A 20,434-nucleotide genomic window follows, 5' to 3' on the forward strand; every position below is an offset into this window, starting at 1 on the left:
GTGTGAGGAAAAGACAATGGGATAGGGCTAATTGGGTAGTTGGTTCAGAGAGCTGACATAGACACAATGACTGGCCTCCTTCCTCCCTGTAAATTTCAGTGTTTCCACATTACCTTATTTAAAAATTTAAATTTCTAACTTTAGAGAGACAGTGCTGGGATGTGTGTACTCAGGGATACACAAATTCTACCCTGAACGACTGGATTTTACATTTACTGGCGGGGTGAGAGGGAAAGAACAGAAAGTGATTGGCCCGCTTGCTCGGGACCCCGCCATCTCAGAGCATCGAATCAAGCGTCGGACGGCCAATTAGTGGCTGTCCAGCAGGTAGGTGGTCAATGCCTCCCAAACCATTTTCCATCCAACGTTGAAAAATGCAGCAGGTAATGAAAAATTCCACGCAATTGGGCTTTTTAACAAACCCAATAGCTTGTTAACTGGTGATTTAAAAATGGCAGGCAGGCTTCCAATTCACACTCCCGCTCACCTTGCATAACATTTGAGACTGACATGATGACATATAGCCAATCTGACGTCATCACGCCACATCTTACATTCGAGCAGGGGAGCGGTCCACCTGATTTACAGCCATAAAGTCCAGCCCATAATGTCAGTCTTGGCTTAGTGATAGTACTCATGTCTGAGTCAGAAATCCATGAATTCAAGACATGAGCATATTATGTAAATTGACACTTCAGTGCAGGACTGAGGGAGTGCTGCACTGTCAGAGGTACAGTCTTACAGATGAGGTACCAAACCATGGCCCCGTGTCCCCTTTTAGGTGAATGTAAAAAAGTTCCATGGCACTATTCAAAGAAGATTGAGACAGTTCTCTTTGTGTCTTGGTACTAAACCCTCAATCAATATCATCGGAAAGCAGATTATCTTGTCATTTATCTCAGTGCTGATTGTGAGATCTTGCCTTCTGCAAATTGGTGCCTGGGTTTGTATAAAATCAATGATCACTACACTTCAAAAATACTTACTTGACTTTGAAGCGCTTTGGGATGTCCTGAGATCATGAAAGGCTCCAAATAGTTGCAAGTTCTTTCTCCCTTTCTGCATAGGTTGGTTACAGTTCCAGTCAAGCAATAAGTAAACAGGGTTCTGTCTGTCTGATACCAAAATGCAGCTAATGGCCTTGGACTGGGGGCTGCAGTGTGACTCAGTGTTTACTACAGAAGAGGAATGAGTAAGACTTTGGTCTTTTTTATTTCCCTCTCTGGCTAAGCACAGTGTTTAGTGATTAAACACAGAATACTTCAATGATTATATATGAATATTCCTTGATTGGATGATACTAAATACAATTCACAGTCATCCCTGGCCCACAGCTCCCGATTTTCCCTCCATTGATTTAATTTTAAAAAGTGGAAAGTTGTTGGTCCAAGAATTCCCAGCCCAGCTCCCTGTGAGTGCTGCTCCTTATTAGCAGAAGCCAATCGGCCAATTAGTTCTTGTAACTTTTCCAACCTGTAAAAAAAGAAGTTAATGATATCAATCAATCTGGAATTTAATGAATAAATGAACAGGTGAATCACACATAAATACAACTACACCACCCCTTTCAACCAGATATAGGGTGCAGTCCATCCATAAAGCTAAGTCTCATAGCCTTAATATCCTCCTCAATACAGTTCAACTAGTGTTTTTTAATTCATTCATGAGTGTTGCCAGCAAGGCCAGCATTTGTTGCTCATCATTAATTGCCATTGAGAAGGTGGTGCTAAGCTGTCTTCTTGAACTGCTGCATTTCACATATTGTGTTTTTTTCCTGTAGTGGTTTGATACAACCAAATGGCTTGCTATGCCACTTCGGAGGGCAGTTAAGAGTCAACCACATCACTGTGGATCTGGACTCTTATGTAGGCCAGACCAAGTAAAGATGGCAGATTTCATCCTCCAAGGACATTAATGAACCAGATAGGTTTTTCACAACAATCTCGTAGTTTCATGATCACTATTAATGAGAGCAGCATTTTATTCCAGATTTAATTAATTGAATTTCAATTCCCTCAACTTCCATGGTGCGATTTGAACCCATGATTCCCACTCATTAGTACAGGCATCTGGATCGCCAATCCAGTAATATTGCCACTCTGCTATCATTCCCACTTGACTGCTCCCTTTTGTCTCTGTCTTAGTCTCTTATATGACAGTCTATGCCAATCTATCATCATTCATTCTACTTATATGTCTGAGTAATCTAAGTTGCCTTCCGATAATTTGTTTTCACCACTATTTTACTTGGTGACAATGCATTCACACATTTTATGTTGGTTTGTTCATCATGGCACTTGTTCACCATTGTTTGATAATGCTCCTTTTAAGGGCCTCGGGAAGTTTTACCATGTGCTACATAAATGCAAGTTGTTTTTGTTGCAATATAGACAAGTTCTGGTTGGCTAAGTTCTACAGCTCCAGATGCATTTGCACACCAATGCCCTTATAAATAAGGTGATCCTGGCTTCAAAAGCAGTGTGAAGTATACCAATGCTCTGTGCTGGTAAACTGCGGGTTTAGCTGGTTAAAATCCAGGAATACCCTTGCGCAGGTTTGGGAGACCCTGAACCTTGGCATTTGCCAATCTGCATTTAGCTTGGGTGAGAGTGTACATTACATATCAGGGAAACAAAAACTCCACAGAAATGGATTGGGGATTCTGAGGCTTGAACAGACTGCCACATATTTCAATTATGCAATAAGCTTTGGAGTCAAGGCTGTTAGAACACAATACAGGTAACTTTACATTTTTAGTTCACACAATTCTTGCTCTTGAGATGTTTAATACTGAGAGACTAAAAGTCAAAGTAGAAAAGTGTTCAGTTCATCTGCATTGACATCGCTCACCTTGATAAGTACAAATAGCTTTCTTATCCAAAAGTAATTACAATATTGAAATAATTACAATATTACAAAAGACAAATTGTTACAAAATGGATGGCAATCATATGGTTTTTAGTACAATGTAACTTTATCAGCTAAAAGTCACCAAAATATCCTTTGAATTAATATTTATGGTCGTAATGAGTACAAATACACACCACCCTCATTATATAGCTCTCAGCTATTACATCAATGAGCTGGACTTTGTTTATTCATTGTTCCATTTGCGTGTTTTGCCATGTTATAGGATATGCACCCTCATTAGAACACAGAACATATTTGATTCTCAAAGACAATGCTGTGATGAATATGGGCTATATCAAGTTTCCATTATAACGATACTATCATATATTCTTCCTGTTTCCTCATTTCAATAAGGCCGCATACGCATCATACATATCGTCAAATTATTCTGCAATGTCTTTTCTAATGTCTGAAATCATCTTTCCAAGATTGGCTATAATTCTGTATCTAGTACTTCCTCTGTTTTTCCCCATTACAACTATTGCCCTTAGTAGAGAAGTGGTTACAACCCTGCACAATATTCAGTCAAATCTAATCATTATAGCTTTCTCCGCAATTATCTTTTCCAGTCACTGTTTTCAGCCAATAATAATGTTTTTGTATCTCCCATGAGCTGGAGATTCTTTGTTCCGACAAATCAACATGAAACAGAAATCAGTAAGAATGGAGAGCAGAACTATCAGTCTAAGCTTTCCACCTCTTGACTGAAATACATGTCTGAGAGTGGGGAATCGATCATGGCAGCGTTATCATCTGCCATGGGGGTGCGTCACTGATCTGGCTGTACTTCCAGCCTTGGAGTGATTATCATATTGAAGTCAGTCTGGTTGGGTCTCCTGCTGAAGACAGGGGCAGAGTGTCATTATGATGCAATACTGGGTTGCAAGCAGCCCCTATTCTGTCTGTAACACAACAAAATTGTTTGAAATAATTTCCCCCTCCCCTTTGGGTTGGTGCATGGCGGCAATTCCTGAGCGTTTTCATTGGTCTTGGATGCTCAAAGATTTCTTTCCCCTCCTCTTCCCACCTACCATTGGCCACAAGGGAGCGACAGGCAAGAGGAACTTGAGCATTTCACTTGTGCAGCTCACTACGAATTTTATTCTTTCCACGCAGCCAGCAGACAAACAAAATTTTCAACCCTGTTTCCTGTGTTTAATCTATTACGTCACCCGGTCCTGCTTCCCCCCCTACCTACCCCTATAAAAGCATGTGCGTTAAAATAAGATAGGGCTCCAAAACTGACTCCTGGTGGCCTAATTTCTGCCCTGCAGGCAGGATTTAAAAATGCCACCTAATTCATTATTTGCAGCAACCCATGTCATAGTACTGAAAAGTTATTAGCAATTACTGGTATTCAGGAAGCTCTAAACCTTCATATTTACCATCATCTTAAGCTAAATAGTAACTATTAAAGCATTGGCTCTTCCCCAGTACCCTTTGCAACATTGTGAGATCCCTGTTATTAATAGCCTCCCTTTTGTAATTACACACATTTTCACCTAGTGGTCGAATAAAATTTTAATTTAATTCCCAAGGTTTCATAAATGTAATTCTTGACATCTCATGTTCAAATGTAGCTAATTTCTTTTGATAGCTCTCTGATTTTCCCATTCTTTAAGTAGCAGTACTTCCCTTTTCCTGCAACTAAATCTATCCCTTACCATACTTTTCGACCCATGTCTCTACTAATGGAATAGTTCACCACAGTCACTTTCTATTGTCGTGGAACTGTTTGTCGGCAGTTTCAATGACAGCTTCCCCTTCTTATCAACCTCACATTTGATATTGTCTGTCTCTCTTTACCAACTCCTCAAGACCTTAAATGTCCATGCCATAAATAATTCTTCATTATAGCACCTCTATCCTTTGTCTCCCTCACTCCTCCCCAATCTTTACCAACCATCTAAGACTACTCAGGTTGAATTTACAGGACTCACTTTTCTAACGCACTCCATTATCAATTTATCAAAGAATGCTTTTCCTCTACGATTTTCCATAAACAAACTCCCTATAAATAATGCTATGTGTTTATCCAACCTCTACCTCTCTCTACCATCTTACACAAAAGCTTTGCTTTCAACACTTTTCGTTTCATTACCTGTATTTTAGAGTCCAGCTAATCTATCATGCATACAAAGCTATTATTTTAAGAATGTAACATGAGGAGGCCAATAGAAATTCATCCTGGAATATTCATTTTTTTTATAAAAAGGATTTATTATATTAATATAACAATCTCCTGTGGGAGGAGATAATTTAATTTAGGCCAATAACAACAATACTTCAGGCTTTGAGTCACCACTGGTATTGATAAAAAAAACAGGGATCATTACAACTTACAGAAAATAAGATACATGATCTGGCCTAATTAACTTTAAAGGCTCTGTTCACATCCTCAAAATGTAGGACAATGAGCTATCTTTCTCTTTGTCCTTTAATAGAATTGATCCCTTCATAGCAATATGAGTTCTTTTGTACAGGAAAAAGCTAAATGTCCCAGCCAACCCCTCCCTATTCCAGTGAACAACCACAGCTACCTGCCTTCTTACCCATCTCTCTTAATCACTTATCCTCCCAGAAATGCCTTTTGAACTTATTTTTGCTGTCTGCTTCAATGATCTTTCTTAGTACTTAACTCCATGACTTTGGGTGACTATAGAGTCATTGAGCCATAGAGGTCTACAGCACAGAAAAAGGCCCTTCGGCCCATCAGGTCTGCACTGGTCAAACAAGTACCTAACTATTCTAATCCCATTTTCCAGCACAAGGCCCATAGCCTTGTGTGCTATGGCATCGCAAGTGCACATCCAAATGCTTCTTAAATGTTATGAAGGTTTCTGCCTCTACCGCCCTTTCAGGCAGTGAGTTCCAGATTCCCACCACCCCCTGGGTGAAAAAATCTTCCTCACATCCCCTCTTAACCTCCTGCCCCTTACCTTAATCCTATGCCCCCTGGTTATTGATCCCTCTACCAAGGGGAAAAGTTCCTTCCTGTCTACCCCTATGCCCCTCATAATTTTATACACCTCAATCATGTCCCCCTCAATCTCCTCTGCTCCAGAGAAAATAACCCCAGTCTATCCAATCTCTCCTCATAACTAAAACTCTCCAGCCCAGGCAACATCCTGGTAAATCTCCTTTGCAGTCTCTCTAGTGCAATCACATCCTTCCTATAATGCGATTCCAGAACTGCACGCAATACTCTAGCTGTGGCTAACCAGCGTTTTATACAGTTCCAGCATAACCTCCCTGCTCTTATATTCTACGCCTTGGCTAAGTAACCCAAATGCCTTCTAAACCAACTTATCTACCTGTTCCACTACCTTAAGGGACCGATGGACATGCACACCAAGGTCCCTCTGATCCTCAGTACTTGCCAGGGTCATGTCATGTGTAATTTTCCAAATTATTCCCAACTTTAGTTTTAAATTTGTGTTTCTTGAACCTTTAGCACAATGAACATTTTTTAATCAAGTTTATCAATTTCCCTCATTATCCAGAAAACTTCAGTCAAATGACCTTGCCTTGTACCTGTTGGAGTTTAGAAGAGTAAGAGGCGACTTGGTTGAAACATGTAGGATCCTGAGGGGTCTTGGATGGATGTGGAGAGGATGCTTCCTCTTGTGGGAGAATCTAGAACCATGGGTCACTGTTTAAAAAAATATGGGGTCGTCCATTTAAGACAGAGATGAGGAAAAAAATTTTCTCTGAGAGTGTTGTGAGACTTTGGAATTCTCTTCTTCATAAGGTGTTTGAGGCCGAGTCCTTGAATATCTTTAAGGCAGAGGTAGATAGATTCTTGATATGCAAGGGGGTGAAAGGTTATTGGGGATAAGCAGGAAGTTGGAGTTGAGGTTAAAGATTAGATCAACCATGATCTTATTGAATGGCGGAGCAGGCTCGAGGGGCTGAGTGGCCTACCCCTTCTCCTAATTTGTATGTTTGTAAGGATGTAAGTCTGCTCTTTCCCAAAGAAAACAAACCCCGTGTCATCAACTTTTCCTCATAACTTAATTTCCTGAAACCTGGAATTATCCACATTGATCAGTTCTGTATTATCTCAAGCGTATTTTCCCTGTGATCACAAGAAAATAAATACCGAGAAGGAAAGCTGTGCTGCCCATCTTACCTCATCCATCCAGCAAGACCTTCAATCTTCAATTGCAGAAACTGCCTCTTGGTTGTCTCTAACATGTTTGTCCTCGCTACAATAGCCAGAGACACTTTCCATGTGTTGACTATTTGTAGTGAGATCAAACTCTTTCTGACATCTGACTGAATTCCACCTTTCTGCCAGTTTGATCCTATCGTCCATCGCCCTACCACCATCACCTTGAAGTAGTGCTCTGGATTTCCCTTTTCTGTACCATTTAATCTTATATCCTTCTGTGAAATAATAGGAATCCCAATAGCAATCCTTGGGCACTCGCCTCAGCTCTTCCCCCATTTTATACAACGGTCCCCAAAAAAGTACACGCATTTGGACTTTGGTCAGGTAGAATTTTTCCTTTCCCAAACCATATTGACTGACATTTCCTTGGTTATCGTCCTACAGGTTAATCTCAGCTATGTTCCCGGTCATTCTTTCTATTATTTTTCCAATTTGAGATGTAAGACTAACTAGTTTCCTGGAGTAGATTGGGGTTAACTTCCTTTCACTGCCTTTCATTCCCAGAAATATGGACCTGTATTTCCATCTACACACATAGGGCTGAATTGTGCCCTTGTCGGGCGGGCACGGCGGGCAGACTCAGGGGTTGCCACAAAACCGACGGCTGCCCACGATTGGGCCCCGACCGCGATTTCACGCTGGTGGGCCAATTAAGGCCTGCTCAGTGTGAAATACGGCTCCGCAATGGTCGGGAACGGCCAAGCAGGGGGCTGGGGCCTGTCGGTCGCCAGGTCCAATGGCGACCCAGCGGCCTGTTTAAAAATGGCCCAGGCAGCGCCTGGAAGGCTGCCATCGAAAGAGGTCTGTCTGTGGTTTCAATATCAAAATGATGGAGTCAAGTGCGGCTGGACCTGGCAGGCAGGGGGGCAGGTCAGGTTGGTATTCGGCCCCCCACTTTTCCGATGAGTGCCTCGCCGTCCTCCTAGAGGAGGTGGCTGCCAGGAGGGACCCCCTTGTCCCAGAGATGGGAGGAGGAGGCAACTGCACATCACCAAGAAGGCAAGGGAGGAGGCGGCAGCCTGGGTGAGCAGCCATGATGTCGTCTGGCGCACATGGGTCCGGTGCCGGAAATGCTTCAATGGCCTGCTGCGCACAGGGAGGGTGAGTACTGTGTTGGCATGGGTCAGTGCGCAGAAGTGTTAAGGTGTGGCCGTTCCCTCCCCCGTGGACCTCAGCAGTGCTAGGGTCCGAGCGCCAACTGTCAATCACACCAGAGCTGGCCAATGGGTGAGCCCTGGCTGCTTGGACTGAGTGCATTGCGGCTCAAGGGCCATGTCTCAGATGTGCCCTGGGAAGTGTTCTCCAGGCGGGGTTGACCAGGCTGCAATGGTGCTGCAGGTAGGGAATGGTCTAATCAATACTCCTCTGTCCTTTCAGGAGAAGACAAGCCATAGCTAAGCAGAGAGGTCACATACAGACGGAAGCCCACCCAACCAGCTGCTGCTCTTGTGGTTTGAGAAGGACCCCCTTGAGCTGGAGAGCTGGCACGTTCCCTGTGCAATTGGGCATGGAGAGGCAGGGGTGCCAGATGAAGGTAAGAGTGCGGTGCACAGAGGTGAGACTCTCGGATTGTGCAGCCATTCTAGTGCAGTCTCTTCATTGTTATGAGCCTTGAGCCTGCTGCCCCCATTGCTCATTGGAAGATGATGGCACCATGATGCAGATCTCCATTGTCTCACCAGGGTGCCTGGCATGCACGGTGACAGTGTGATGACTTTAACTAATGACATGTCCATGTTCTCCCTTTTAGGTTCACCAGCAGGCGTCCAATCTGCAGACCCCGTAGGGCCACCCCTGATGCCAAAGGGCCATGGGGCATCATTGTCACCTGCATCACATCCTCTCTCTGAACCAGGCACCAGCGTAGATACCAGCACCTCGGTGGACATTAGTTCAGCAGCTGGTATCTTGGTGCACATTGGTGAGAGCACTTCACACTTGCTTGAGGTATAGGCGGAGGCAGAGAGTGCCCAGGGCACCGGCTGTCGGAGGACTGCTGGAGACCAGGATGATGCTCAGTCAAAGGCAGATGATGAAACCCTGGAGTCGTCCATTAGGCAGCAGATGCTGGATGCCCAGGGGAATGCCCGGGAGCATCTGGCGGAGATCCATGAGGTTATGTGTGCCATGGTCTCTGTGATGAAGGGGTCCATGTGGAGCATGAGCACTGTGTTGACCATTATGGGTGAGTGCATTGCCTCCTCCAGAGGAGCAGAGGAGCTGCTGCCGTCATCCAAAGTGCCCTGAGAGGAGCCCGCAGAGATGACAGGCAGCTCGTGCACCAAGGTAAGGTCGCTGTGGACTTCCTTGCTCACCACTGATGGACGGGCACCTCTCCATGGAGAGGCAGCTCCAGAGAAAGCATGAGGGGTTCCTGGGGTTGCGCTTGGAGGAGCAAGCCCTCACACAGGCACAGACCTCAGGTGGTCAGTGCCTGTGTGGGAGATGGATGATGCACCCAGCTAGGTGCCCGTCCATCAGTAGTGAGCAAGGAAGTCCACAGTGACCTTACGTTGGCGTACGAGCTGCCTGTCATCTCTGCGGGCTCCTCTCAGGGCACTCTGGATGATGGCAGCAGCTACACCTCTCCTCTGCCAGTGACTGTGGCATCTGATGAGGCTGCGGCGACTGGGGAGATGCCAGCCATGGTACTGGCCGCTTCCTCCCAGGCGGGGCCAACGCGGGCTCCACTGGCCAGAGGATACCCCCCAAGGTCATCAAGGCCAATGGGACAGCAGATGCAGAAGGCTGCCTCCAATGCTGGTGTCAACGAGGGGAGAGCACCTAGACATAGCACCCACAAGTGTAAGTTAAAGGCACCATGAGCTCAAGAGGAACTGGTCACCGGTGATTTTGTTAACTTATGTTTAGTTAATGTATACTGGTCTGGGAGGTTGATGTAAGTAGTCTGTACTTGTCAAAATGAGATGAATCTGGTTTTGTCCTCATGGCCTGAGTATGCTTCACCTTTTAACTTCATTGGTGAACTTCATTGGCCAGTATGTAATACTTTTCTAAAAATTAATTCATGGGATGTGGGCTTCGCTGGCTGGGCCAGCATTTATTGCCCATCCCTAGTTGCCCTTGAGAAAGTGGTGGTGAGCTGCCTTCTTGAACCACTGCAGTCCATGTGGTGTAGGCACCCCCAAAGTGCTGTTAGGAAGGGAGTTCCAGGATTTTGACCCAGTGACAGTCAAGGAATGGCGATATATTTCCAAGTCAGGATGGTGAGTGACTTGGAGGGGAACTTGCAGCTGGTGTTCCCATGTATCTGCTGCCCTTGTCCTTCTAGATGGTAGTGGTCATGTGTTTGGAAGATGCTGCCAAAGGAGCCTTGATGAGTTTCTGCATGCATCTTGTAGATGGTACACACTGCTGCTACTGTGTGTTGGTGATGGAGGGGGTGAATGTTTGTGGATATGGTGCCAATCAAGCGGGCTGCTTTGTCCTGGATGGTGTCAAGGTTCTTGAGTGTCGTGGGAGCTGCACTCATCCAGGCAAGTGGGAAGTATTCCATCACACTCCTGACTTGTGCCTTGTAGGTGGTGGACAGGTTTTGGGGAGTCAGGAGGTGAGTTACTCGTCTCATGATTCCTAGCCTCTGACCTGCTCTTGTAACCACAGTATTTATATGGCTAGTCCATTTCAGTTTCTGGTCAGTGATAATACTCAGGATGTTGATAGTGGGGGATTCAGTGATGGTAATGCCAATGAACATCAAGGGGCGATGGTTGGATTCTCCTTTGTTGGAGATGATCATTGCCTGGCATATTTGTGGCGCAAATGTTACTTGCCACTTGTCTGTCCAAGCCTGGATATTGTCCAGGTCTTGCTACGTTTGGACATGGACGGCTTTAGTATCTGAGGAGTCACGAATGGTGCTGAACATTGTGCAATCATCAGCGAACATCCCCACTTCTGACCTGATGATGGAAGGAAGGTAATTGATGAAGCAGCTGAAGATGATTGGGCCGAGGACACTACCCTGAGGAACCCCTGCAGTGATATCCTGGAACTGAGATGACTGACCTCCAACAACCACAACCATCTTCCTTTGTGCTCGGTATGGCTCCAAACAGCGGAGAATTTTCCCCCTGATTCCCATTGACTCCAGTTTTGCTAGGGCTCCTTGATGCCACACTCGGTCAAATGCTGTCTTGATGTCAATGGCAGTCACTCTCAACTCACCTCGGGAGTTCAGCTCTTTTGTCTAAGTTTGAACCAAGGCTGTAATGAGGTCAGGAGCTGAGTGGCCCTGGTGGAACCCAAACTGAGCGTCAGTGAGCAGGTTATTGCTAAGAAAGTGCCACTTGATAGCACTGTTGATGACCCTCTCCATCACTTTACTGATGAAAGAGAGTAGACTAATGGGGTGGTAATTGACCGGGTTGGATTTGTCCTGTTTTTTGTGGACAGGACATATCTGGGCAATTTTCCACATAGCCGGGTAGATGCCAGTGTTGTAGCTGTACTGGAACTGCTTGGCTAGTGGTGCGGCAAGTACTGGAGCGCAAGTCTTCAGTACTATTGCCGGAATATTGTCAGGGTGCATAGCCTTTGCACTATCCTGTGCCTTCAGCCATTTCTTGATATCACATGGAGTGAATTGAATTGGCTGAAGACTGGCATCTGTGATGCTTGGGTCCTCCGGAGGAGGCCGAGATGGATCATCCACTCGGCACTTCTGGCTGAAGATTATAGCAAATGCTTCAGCTTTATCTTTTACACTGTTGTGCTGGGCTCCCCCATCATTGAGGATGGGGATATTTATGGAGACTCCTCCTCCAGTGAGTTGTTTAATTGTCCACCACCATTCACGACAGGATGTGGCAGGACTGCAGAGCTTAGATCTGATCTGTTGGTTGTGGGATTGCTTAGCTCTGTCTATCACTTGCTGCTTATGCTGTTTGGCACACAAGTAGTCCAGTGTTATAGCTTCACTAGGTTGACACCTCATTTTTAGGTATGCTTGGTGCTGCTCCTGGCATGCTCTCCTGCACTCTTCATTGAACCAGTGTTGATCCCCTGGCTTGATGGTAATGGTAGAGTGGGGGGATATGCTGGGCCATGATGTTACAGATTGTGTTTGAGTACAATTCTGCTGCTGCTGGTGGCCCACAGCGCCTCATGGGCCCAGCCTTCAGTTGCTAGATCTGTTCAAAATCTATCCCCTTTAGCATGGTGGTAGTGCCACACAACCTGGACGTATGTGGCTCTGAACTTTATTGCATGGGTACTGAGTGTTCCTTGTGTTCAAATGAAAGGGACCTTTCAGACATCCGGGATGGAGGAGGCAGCCCTGACATGCCTTTGAAGCTGATCTTTGGTAGCCTAGCTGAAGGAAAGTTGGCATCCCTGGTGTCCCTGCCTCCCTGGAGGTTACTGAGGTCTGCCTCCATGTCCTCAGTGATCTCCTCACCGTGCTCCTCTTCTGAGTTACCACTGAACTCATCCTCTGTGGCCTGTGCAGCTGCTTCAAGATTCTCTTCCTCCAGTGGGTTTCCCCCCCTTGCCAGTGCCAGATTGTGGAGAGCACAGCATGCACCCACTATCAGTGACACCCACTCTGGGGGGTATTGTAGTGCTCCCCCTGAATGGTCCAGGCATTGGAAGCTCACCTTGAGAAAGACCTATGTTGCTCTCTGTCATCGACTCGTGTTGTAATGTGTCTCTGCCTCTGTTCCAGGGTGGCAGAAAGGCATCATAAGCCACCTCTTCAAAGGATAGCCCTTGTCACCCAGCAGCCATCCATCCAGCAGGGCTGGAGCACTGAAGAGCCTTGTCACCTGGGAGTGTCTGAGGATGTAAGCGTTGTGGGAGCTGCCTGGGTACCTTACACAGACTTGTAGAATCTGCATCCTGTGGTCACACACTATCTGCACGTTCATGGAGTGGAAGCCCTTCCTGTTGACAAAGGCACCCGGCTGACCGGCTGGCGCCTTGATGGCCACATGTGTACAGTCGATGACACCCTGGACATGGGGGAACCCAGCAATCACTGCAAAGCCTCTGGCTCGCTCAGCCTGGCTGGCCTCGTCCATACAGGAATGAATAAGGGTCATTACCCGCCTAAACTGAGCTTCTGTCACCAGCTTGATGCAACTGTGAACAGCTGATTGGGGGACTCCACACAGATCACCCACTGACCCCTGGAAAGAGCTGGAGGCATAGAAGTTGAGGGCAACTGTGACCTTCAGAGTCACTGGCATGGGGTGTCCACCCACACAGTCGGAGCTGATCTCAGGCCCAATCATCTGACAAATGGAGGTCACAGTCTCCCTGGAGAGGTGGAGCCTCCTTCGGCATTGCACCTCGTACATATTGTGGTAGCTGCATCACTGCCTGTAAACCCTGGCAGCAGGAAAGTGGTGTCTTCTGCAGCCCCTTCCACCTTGGGCTACCTGCTGGCCCTCCGCCCCTTGTGCCTGCGCCTCTCCTCCCACACATCGCCCCCCCGGAAGCTGCATTGGGACACCCGGCCTCCTCTCCCTTCTGCCCCTCTCTTCCTTCTCAGGGGAGGTGCCTCCAGCGGAGACCACAATCCCCGTTACCAGGGTAAGGGAAGGCTGTCTGATACTTGGAAAGGTCCATATGGTCTGAATCCTTCGGAGACCTGGCAGACATCAATGAGTCCTGAAATGAGGTCTGGAAATGCTAAGAATGAAGCCCTGAACAGAGATGAAGCTGCCAAGTACCAATAAGCAGCCAGCTGCAAACTACCTCCAGAATTCCTCACTACTCACACTGGCAATGCTGCTGACCCCTTTTATTCTGCCCTTGGATGAGGTTTGAGGAAATGTTGGTTGGCCGCCTGCTCGACGAGCCAGGTGACGAGCAGGAAATCACACGGACAACGAAAAATCTCAGACAATTGCATTATTAAGGGCTTTAAGTGGCCTGTTAATTAATGGCGGCTGCCGCTCTGGCACCCGCGCATGGCCAACGAGTGAAAGATTGCGAGAGTGAACGATAACATAGGGACACTCAACCGACGTCATCTCGCACTATTTTACTCTTGTTCAGGTCGGGCGCGCGCCTGCCCGATGAGGGAAAAATTCTGCCCATATCATAATCACACACTCATGCACACACAACACATACATATTAGAAAGGACTTGTATCTATATAAGACTTTCCATGACTACCAGATGCACCAAGGTGCTTTTTAGCCAATGTAATACTTTTGGAGTGTAGCCACTGTTGTAATATAAGAAATATGGCAGCCAATCTGAGCAGAGTGAACTCCCACAAAGAGCATTATGATAATGAACAGATAATCTGGTTTTGTGATGTTAATTGAAAGGCAACTATTGGCCAGGATACTGGGGATAACTGCCTTGGTCTTCTTCGAAATAGTCTTATGGGATCTTTTACATAAACCTGAGCAGACTGATGGGGCTTCAATTTAACATTTCATCGGAAAGGTGCGATCGTGCACCTGTGACAGTGCAGCACTCCCTCAGCACTGCTGTGGAATGTCAGCCTCGACTTTTGTGGTCAAGCACTGGAGTGGAACTTGAACCCGGAACCTTGGCCAGGATTTTTCAGTTGGTGTGTGGGTGTGGGCCTGACACACCAGTGCGTAAAATGACGCGCGATGATGTCGGGTGTGCGTCCCAACGTCATCGCGCTGTCTAGCGATGTTTCGTTTGTTGGGCACGTGCCAGAGTCGGCTGCGCGCCCACCGATATTTAAAAAGCCCATTAAGGCCATTAAGAAAGTAATCAAGTTCAACTTTACGCTGCCCGTCTAACCTTACGGTGGGCGGGCAGGCGAAAACGTCAAACGGCCTTTACGCTTTTTAGGAAACCTCATCCACGAGCGGGATGAGGCTTCCTACCGCTTTTATGAAATAAATAAAAAGTTTTTCAGAAAAATAAAACAGGTCCCATTTCATGTGACTGTGTCACATGAGGGGACATGTTTCATTAAATTTTTATTGATTTTATTTATTGTTTTCAAAAGCGCTTCAATCTCCCTGAGGTAGCTCCGTGCCTCAGGGAGATTGAAGCGCTCTTCCGCGCACATGCGTGTATTACGCTGGGCGGGCCTTAATTGGCCCCCTCCGCGTAAAATGGCGGCGCAGAGCCGATCACAGGCGGTGGTCAGTTCAATGACCGACCCCGCCCGCACCCGCCGAGCCCAACCAATGCGGGAAAAGTTCAAAGATAAAACAAAAAACTGTAGATGCTGGAAATCCAAAACAAAAACAGAATTACCTGGAAAAACTCAGCAGGTCTGGCAGCATCGGCGGAGAAGAACAAAGTTGACATTTTGAGTCCTTATGACCCTTCAACAGAACTAAGTAAAAATAGGAGAGGGGTGAAATATAAGCTGGTTTAAGCTGGGGGGTGGTGGTGGGGGGAGAGAAGTTGGTGGGGGGGGTGGTTGTAGGGATAAGCAAGCAATGATAGGAGCAGATAATCAAAAGATGTCACAGACAAAAGAACAAAGAGGTGTTGAAGGTGGTGATATTATCTAAAAGAATGTGCTAATTAAGAATGGATGGCAGGACAGGCAAGGTACAGATAGCTCTAGTGGGGGTGGGGTGAAATAAGACTAAAAGGGGAAAAGTGGGAAAAGTTCAGGCCCTTGTGATTCAGAGACAAGAGTGACAGCAACAGAGTTTCGTGGATTTTATACTTATCATGTCATGATCATCATGCTGAGAAATCAAATATTTTCTATTTTGATGAACCAATGTCAACATAAGGAATCTCAATCAGCTATAGTACGGTTAGATGTACAGTAGAGCTCCAACTACTCTGTCCCAGCAATATATCTCACCACCTCATTTCACTAATGCAACATTTTCCACATTAGCCATCCTGTGGCATGTAAGAATACGATTGCCACTTAGTGCTAAGGTAGCGTTCGTTTTGTGAGTCCAGCTGACTAGGAATTTTATTCTTTCCAATGTAGCCAATGGACAGGGAAAACTTTCAACCCAATTTCCTGCATTCAATTTATTACATTACCACTTCTGCTTAACCCACCCCCATATAAGTACGTGTGCATTAAAATACGATAGGGCTCCAAATTTGACTCCTGGCCTATTTTCAGTTCCTAAAGGTCTCATTTGTTGCCATGCCCGGAAGTTTCCAGCCCCTCTTGCCGATGGGATCTTCCTATCCTGCCAATGTGAACAGAGATCTCAATGGCTCGCCGGCCCTGCCTCAGGGGAACCCGCCGTGGGGGGGGCGGTGCTGGCAAATTCCGGCCTATGTTTCAGTTTTAAACCAATTTTCTACCAGTGCCATGACTCCTGTTCTGTGATTATTGACATTAGCCATCAATCCCTGGTATGGAATCTGACCAAAAGATTGCCAATAAATAATTTTATTTACTTAAGTTAAGAAGATGATGTAGTATCAACTGCTTGGTGAAGAGGAGATTGGATAGAGTCTAAGAGAGGATAAACTAATGTTGGTAAAAATGCTCTGTCACTAATATTAAACAACTTGTTAGGGTTAAGCTGATGCCAGTATTGGGAACAATGTTTATGTGTCTTATTTAAAATTTTTGCAATAGATACATGCGCATCTGAATTTAACTACAACATCATGGTATCTGATATTCATGTTTGGTGTCCATCCCTCAACAGAACTGAAAAGGGTATTTTAGTAAGAAAATAAAATCATAAGATAAAAGGATGTGAAAGAAACAACAGGTATATTGATCAAAGAATGACCTTCACATTGCTTGCATCCTTTAACTTCATATTAGCAAGCTCTTGCATCCTGACTAGAGAGACTGTAGGTGGTGTGATAGAAATGAGAGAATTTGAGGTCTGCTTTTAGCTCATATTTTGTCAAATCTGTTTTTATAACTGTATCCTTTCATATGGCAACTTGTAAAAAAAAGGTCATTCATTTTACTATGGTTCTCCCACAGAAAGCTTGATGTGAGGCTCTGAAGAAGGGTCTTACGGACTCGAAATGTTAACTTTGGGCTGAATCTTACCTATGTTGGGTGGGTTGGGTGGGAGCAGGTGGGGAGTGGGCGCGGAGCCGATTGCCGCCGGTGATCGGCTGTGTGCCACCATTTTATGCGGGTGGGCCAATTAAGGCCCACCCAGTGTAATACGTGTTCCATAGCACTCAGTGCAAAAGAGCGCAGCAATCTCCCTGAGGCACGGAGCTGCCTCAGGGAGATTAAGTGGATAATAAAACTTTTTAATAAAGGGACTAAAAGGTTATTTAAACATGTCCCATCATGTGACAGTGTCACATGAGCTGGGAAATGTTTGTGAATTTTGCAAAATTTATTTAAATCATTTTATACCAGCTTCAGGAAACCTCATCCCGCCTGTGGATAAGGTTTCCTGAAAAATGCCAAGGCCGCTTGGGCTCTTCGCCTGCCCCCCAGCTTTAAGGTTGGACGGGCAGCGTTGTTAACAACTTTAATTGCTTTTTTTAATGGCCTTAATGGGCCGTTGACAGTTCAGCGGGTGCGCAGCCGTCTCTGGCGCGCGTTCGCCGAATTAAATAACGAAATGACGCGCAATGACGTCAGGATGCATGCCCAACGTCATCACGCATCATTTTACATGTTGGCGTGTGGTGCCCGCCCCCGCACGCCAATGGCAATATTCTGCCCTTTGTCTTTCTCTCCACAGATGCTGTCAGACCTGCTGAGTTTTTCTATCATTGTCTGTTTTTGTTTCAGATTTCCAGCATCTGCAGTATTTTGCTTTTATTTATGTGAAGGTTGCTCCTCTTTGTTTTGTCAGATACCCCATGGCTGTATTGCACGTGGCTTCCTATCACTCACCCTGCCTAACACCACCCTCAGCATCCTGTTTGACCCTCAGCAAAGCTTTTTGCTAACATCAGCAGACATCAGATAAGTAAGTACAAACCCCTGAACACACTGGCGACGATGCTGGTCTGTGTGGCTTTGTACTACACTGAGTGCTTCCAAACCACCAGGGAATAAACATTCAGTTTTATAGATCATTGCTTTTATTCAGATTTTAATTATAAGTTTTTAATTATAAGATTTTAAATAACATGGTGGGCTGGATTTTATGGAGCGGTGTGTTCTCTGTCTCTCCTGACAACCGCCAACGCCACCCCTCCCCCACCACCCCCCACACCCCCTCAACCCCCCACACCCCCCACCCCCCACCCCGTAGTCCCAGCAAAGCCAGGTTTGAGCGGTAGCCACTGCTGGGACTACAACCCGAAACCTGAAGAAGAGGTTATGGAAGCCAGACCGAAGGTAAGTCCGGGGTATGTGTTTGGGGCTTAGCTGTCAGGTCCGAGTGAGGAGGGTGGGGAGATAGGGGGCTGGATTTGAGAGGCCGGAGGTAAAGGGAGTCATGACCTTGGGGAGGTTGTCTCCAATATGCATAGGGGACCTCCCCCAAAATAGATCCCCCCGCTTCCTGCCCTATAACAGCTCACCCAGTAAAATCTGCCGTGCTACCTGCTTGGCCTGGGCTGCCCCTGCAATGGGTAAAATAGTGGCGGGTCGGGATGAAAACAAGAAAGCAAGAGAGAAAGATTGATTGAAAATGACCAGCTAAATAAACTTTAGCTTGTGACATTTCTGTTTCCCAGCTTGCTAAACTGGAAAAGTTACTTGCTGCAGATAAGTTGACCTTTCGGTGTCCTTGTTTTTGTATTTCTGTATTTTGATTGACAAGGGTTCCAGATGTCCACTTAAACCAGGAAATGGCAGTTCCTATTCTGCCATTGTTCAGTGGTCATCAGGGCTGTGGTGCAAAATTTTGAAGTGCCGGAGCTCTAAAAAAATGTGTTGGCAATGTCATTTCTAAATCTACTATTATGTTGTTTTCCTATGTATTAATCATTGGAGTCCCCAAAAGTCAGCAAAACTATGATTTTTAAATGAAAAATATTAGTGCCAGTAGGCATTTTATTTCGAACCAAGTGGTATTTTGAATCATTAATCTTTAGCGTAGCTGAAATTTAATAATTCAACAGTTTAATTATTTAATTCAAGCCTATTAAAAACAGGGAAAATGTTGAGGAGTGGGACGAGCTTAGTTGCTGTTGCAGAGAACTGACACAAAGACAATGTGCTGAATGGCCTCCTTCTGTGCTGTAACTATTGTATGATTCTGTCATAGATATATTCAGGGAACTTTGATAAACACATGAGGAAGAAAGAAGCTGAAGGTTACCCTGACAGTGTGATCGATCAAGAAGGATGGGAGGAGGCTTGGGTGGAACACAAACACCAACATAGATGAGGTGGGCCAAATGGTCTGTTTCTCTCCTGTGAATTCCATGTAAAGCTGCCAGCAGGGAATACAAACACTATACTGTGTTTCACATCCTCAGGCTAGCACAGCCAAGGAATTATTGTTCAGTAGCCAAACGCAGCAGGGTGTTTGGGGATATCGATGCTGCTTTAGATCCCGGGAATCTTGAGCTCCAAAGACCCTGAAATGCCTGTTCATGAGAAAGCTGTGTGCAGGGAGTTGTAAAGTCTTTTTTTTCACAGACAGGGAGCTGTGCAGGGTGGGTACTGCTGTTGCTGCTGCTGCACATTGACTCCGAGGCACTCAGCAGCAGAAGTGCGAGGCCCGGGACCCTGGGCCCGGTCTTCCCTCCACCACCATGAGCTGTGGACATTCAGGTCAACTCCTACCGTCCGGCCTGAACTCAAACTCCAGGAACCCGTGGCCAAACTTGCCCTCCTGCTCCATATAATAACATAGGTAGAATTCACTCAACACGGTCCCCGTGCGGGAGGTCCTGCATGGTTGCAAGAGGATTTCCCTCCTGTTCTGATTGTTGCCATTAATGAGCCAAATCCCCCTGCATGTGTTACACCTGGAAACAAGTAGCTACAATATTGGAGGCAATGAGGATTAAAATCAACAGTCTTACAGATTGAATATCCAGTCAGACAATTAATGGAGCAGATTCTATTGAGATCAATGGAAAGAAAAATTAGTTGGGGCATATAACAGATAGCCAATCCCAGCAGCACTACAGCCCTGCCCTCCCCTCCCCTCCCTCCAACCTCCCTCTCCACCTCAACCCCCTACAACCTCCTCCCCACTCCCCTCCTCCGAACACCCCCAACTCCCCCTCTCCACTCCCCAACACTCCCAACCTCCCCAAAAGCAGTACAGCAGCGAGTGAAATTGATCTGAAAGACAGGCTTCAAAAAATCGGAACTCTTAGCCCCACAAGGTCCCAAGCCCTGGCTGCTCAGCATAGATGATGAGAACTCTATTTAAAACACAGAGCCCGGGACCCCCCCTCACCCAGCCATGGGTCTTGGTGTTTGGACACTCTACACCCTCCTCTCCCGGGCCCTGGTTGGAGGTGCCAGAGGGGCATTTCAGTGTGCTCCAGCAGCACCACTCCC

This window comes from Cetorhinus maximus, chromosome 17, assembly GCF_964194155.1.
Source record: "Cetorhinus maximus chromosome 17, sCetMax3.hap1.1, whole genome shotgun sequence".
Classification (NCBI taxonomy): Eukaryota; Metazoa; Chordata; class Chondrichthyes; order Lamniformes; family Cetorhinidae; genus Cetorhinus; species Cetorhinus maximus.